Below are 3928 nucleotides of genomic sequence, written 5' to 3' on the forward strand. Positions count from 1 at the left end.
AAAGGTGAGTGTAGGTAGGGAGTTAGGAAGGGGATAGGTCAGTCCAGGGAGGACGGACAGGTCAAGGGGGCGGGATGAGGTTGGTCGGTAGGAGATGGAGGTGCGGCTTGAGGTGGGAGGAGGGGATAGGTGGGAGGAAGAACAGGTTAGGGAGGCAGGGACGAGCTGGACTGGTTTTGGGATGCGGTGGGGGGAGGGGAGATTTTGAAACTTGTGAAATCCACATTGATACCATTGGGCTGCAGGGTTCCCAAGCGGAATATGAGTTGCTGTTCCTGCAACCTTCGGGTGGCATCGTTGTGGCACTGCAGGAGGCCCAGGATGGACATGTCGTCTGAGGAATGGGAGGGGGAGTTGAAATGGTTCGCGACTGGGAGGTGCAGTTGTTTATTGTGAACCGAGCGTAGGTGTTCTGCAAAGCGGTCCCCGAGCCTCCGCTTGGTTTCCCTTTCAGATCCACTCACTTTTCATTTGGAAACCAAACAGAATATATCTGTGGAGTAAGATTCCACAAGAAACATCGAGATAAATGTTTTTGTGAACTTTGTCTATATTTAAATATCAGCTAGGGTTGTGGGAGAGCTGCCTTACAGTTCTTTAAATTCACCCACAGAATCTTTCATATCTACTTGAGAGGGTTAATCACCTTCAGTTTCAGGTCTTATCACAATCACAAAGGAAACCTGACAGAATATTCCTGTGCTGCACTTCCACAGTGACTCTCATTATTTACCCTCCAACAGCAGGGCACTCCCTCGGTACTGACCTCCCTGACAGCGCGGTGCTCCCTCGGCGCTGACCCTCCGACAGCGCGGCACTCCAACCAGGATTTTCTGTATCTCTGACTAGGATGGTCAAGTGGTTAAAGCGTGGACTTAAGATCCAGTAGACATCGGTCCTTGTGGTTCGAACCCCACTCCTAATAGCAGAGTTTTTGTGGGTGACACAGTGGTCTGACACTGCTGCCTCTCAGCAGCACGGACCCAAGTTTGATCCTAGCCTTGGGCGATTGTCTGTGTGGAGTTTGCATGTTCTCCCTGTGTTTCATGGGTATCCTCTGGGTGTTCCAGTTTCCTCCCACAGTCCAAACATGTGCAGATCAGGTGGATTAGCCAAGGGAAATGTGCAGTTACAGGAATAGGGCAGGAGGGTGGGACACTCTTCAGAGGGTTGGTGAAGACTTGATGGACTGAATGGCCTCTATCTGCACTGTGGGTTTTCTATGAAACAAAACTTTGCGGGAGAAAATGTATAAATGACCTCACCTGAGTAGCAGTATCCTGTAGTTATGATATCTTGTGTTTTTCAGCTCTGAGACCTGCCCAATCTGATCGCATATCAAGCAGGTGGTCTGAAAAAGATTACAAATGAACCATGTAAGTGTACAGTGAATTTACATAGCACATTGAACACTGAAAAATGCCCTATTTTCCATGGTTTTTTATGTTTATCTGTCAGTCTATCCACTAATAAACCCTCTGTGCCCTCTATTTAAGACAGAGTGTATTTAAGGCAGAGGTAGATAAGTTATTGATTAGGAAGAGGATCAAGGGTTATGGGAAGAAGGTGTAAGATTGGGGTTGAGAACCACGTCAGCCATGATCGAATGGTGGGCCAGTCTTGATGGGCTGAAAGGCCTAATTCTGCTCTTACATCTTATGGTCTATTACAAAGTGTTAGCCCTTATTTTTCTGCAATTGCTCAGTGGTTTACCTTAATTTACTACCAGATTCTCAGCTGTGGCAAACAATATCAATTTATTATCATGTTAGGAGTCCTAACCTGTAAACTCCAGTTTTGGGAAGGACTTTTATGACACAAGGCATGGAAATACTCAGCAGTTCAGGCACCACATGTGGACAGGGAATTAGAGTTAATGCATTAAGTCGATCGACAGAGATGGGAAAAGCTTCCCCAACTGTAGTTTCTTACATACATCACCCATCAATTTTCATACCTTAAACAGAGCAGATTTAGCTACTTCTGACAGTTTTACATTTATGCTACTGCAATGAAATTGGCAGGAAACTTTAAGTTCAACTTGAGCAATATTTCATCAGTACTGGTGAAGTCCCATATTGCTATGGCTGAAAGTGGGAACCCACGTTGTGCCCGTGGGCAGCAGGACCCTGGGTGGCATTTTACTGGTGTCAGCCAATTAAAAAGGTTGTTGTCCAATTGGTCAGGCAGCTCACCACCACCCCAGCCCCCAGGCCCTAGCACCAAGCCCCCAGTCCAGCCCAGTCAGGGAAGGGGGGTATTTACAGCATCATGGTCCATCACTGCCAATGGGGCTGCTCCTTCCTGGGAAGTGTTTACCTGGATATTTCAGCAGCTAGTGACCTCCTGGCACTGACAGAATGCCAGTGGGAGGGAATGGGACTGGTATGCAAAGGCTCCAGCCTCCGCTGATAACCCCAGGGTCTGCTCAAACTTCCTGGAACTTCCTGCTCTACACTGACTGCAAGAGTGACAATTCTCCTGTGGTGTCTATTCCCATTAACACAAGGGACCAATTCCCCTCTCCCTGGGACTAGAACATCCCCCATTATAGACACATTCATGGCTTTTCCTTGTTATTTTGCATTGTTGTGGAGGTGCGGTGTTGGACTGGAGTGGACAAGGTCAGAAATCACACGACACCAGGGTATAGTTATGTACGTTTTGCAATGTGTGATTGATTCCAGTTCAGGAACACTGCATTCCCATTTGAAAAATCCGAGATAGAAATGTGAAAACGCAAAAAGTGCACGTTGTAAAGTGAGAATGTTCCAAGTGATGATTAATCACAGAAGCTGGCGGCTATTTGTCTCACTGGTGTGAGGCTGAAACATGCAGCAGGCAGCTCAGACTAGGGCTGTGGGGAGGGACAGGGAGAGAAGAGAGAGGGAGGGACAGAAACAGGGAGAGGGAGGGACAGGAACAGGGAGAGGGAGGGACAGGGAGAGGGAGGGAGAGGGAGAGGGAGGGAGAGGGAGAGAAGAGAGAGGGAGGGACAGGGAGAGAGAGGGAGGGACAGGGAGAGGGAGGGACAGGGAGAGAAGAGAGAGGGAGGGACAGGAACAGGGAGAGGGAGGGACAGGGAGAGAGAGGGACAGGGAGAGGGAGGGAGAGGGAGAGAAGAGAGACGGAGGGAGAGGGAGAGAGAGGGAGAGAGAGACAGGGAGAGGGAGGGACAGGGAGAGGGAGGGACAGGGAGAGAGAGGGACAGGGAGAGGGAGGGACAGGGAGAGCGAGGGACAGGGAGAGCGAGGGACAGGGAGAGAAGAGAGAGGGAGGGACAAGAACAGGGAGAAGGAGGGACAGGGAGATGGAGGGACAAGGAGAGAGAGGGACAGGAAGAGAAGAGAGAGGGAAGGACAGGGAGAGGGAGGGACAGGGAGAGGGAGGGACAGAGAGAGAAGAGAGAGGGAGGGACAGGGAGAGGGAGGGACAGGGAGACGGAGGGATGGGGAGAGACAGAGGGACAGGGAGAGAAGAGATAGGGAGGGACAGGGAGAGAAGAGAAAGGGAGGGACAGGGAGAGAGGGAGGGACAGGGAGAGGAAGGGACAGGGAGAGAAGAGAGAGGGAGGGACAGGAACAGGAAGAGGGAGGGACAGGGAGAGAGAGGGACAGGGAGAGGGAGAGAAGAGAGACGGAGGGAGAGGGAGGGACAGGGAAAGAGAATGAGGGACAGGGAGAGGGAGGGACAGGGAGAGGGAGGGACAGGGAGAGAGAGGGACAGGGAGAGGGAGGGACAGGGAGAGGGAGGGACAGGGAGAGAGAGGGACAGGGAGAGAAGAGAGAGGGAGGGACAGGGAGAGGGAGGGACAGGAACAGGGAGAAGGAGGGACAGGGAGGGACAGGGAGATGGAGGGACAAGGAGAGAGAGGGACAGGAAGAGAAGAGAGAGGGAGGGACAGGGAGAGGGAGGGACAGGGAGAGAA

At 51.3% G+C, this 3928-nt stretch overlaps 1 protein-coding gene across 5 annotated transcripts in view; it reads right to left on the bottom strand.

The window, feature by feature from the left end:
• Window positions 1-3928, bottom strand: part of stx11a (syntaxin 11a) — a 26770-nt gene that overhangs the window by 14701 nt on the left and 8141 nt on the right. For 4 of the 5 annotated variants that reach the window (XM_020521816.2, XM_048601299.1, XM_020521815.2 and 1 more), the window contains exon 2: window positions 1266-1351. The gene's annotated coding sequence lies outside the window, so the exon portion shown is untranslated. Of the gene's footprint in view, window positions 1-766; window positions 1056-1265; window positions 1352-3928 lie in introns of those variants that run through there. The other variant, XM_048601300.1, reaches the window with a different exon arrangement.

This window comes from Rhincodon typus, chromosome 9, assembly GCF_021869965.1.
Source record: "Rhincodon typus isolate 14 chromosome 9, sRhiTyp1.1, whole genome shotgun sequence".
Taxonomy (NCBI): Eukaryota; Metazoa; Chordata; class Chondrichthyes; order Orectolobiformes; family Rhincodontidae; genus Rhincodon; species Rhincodon typus.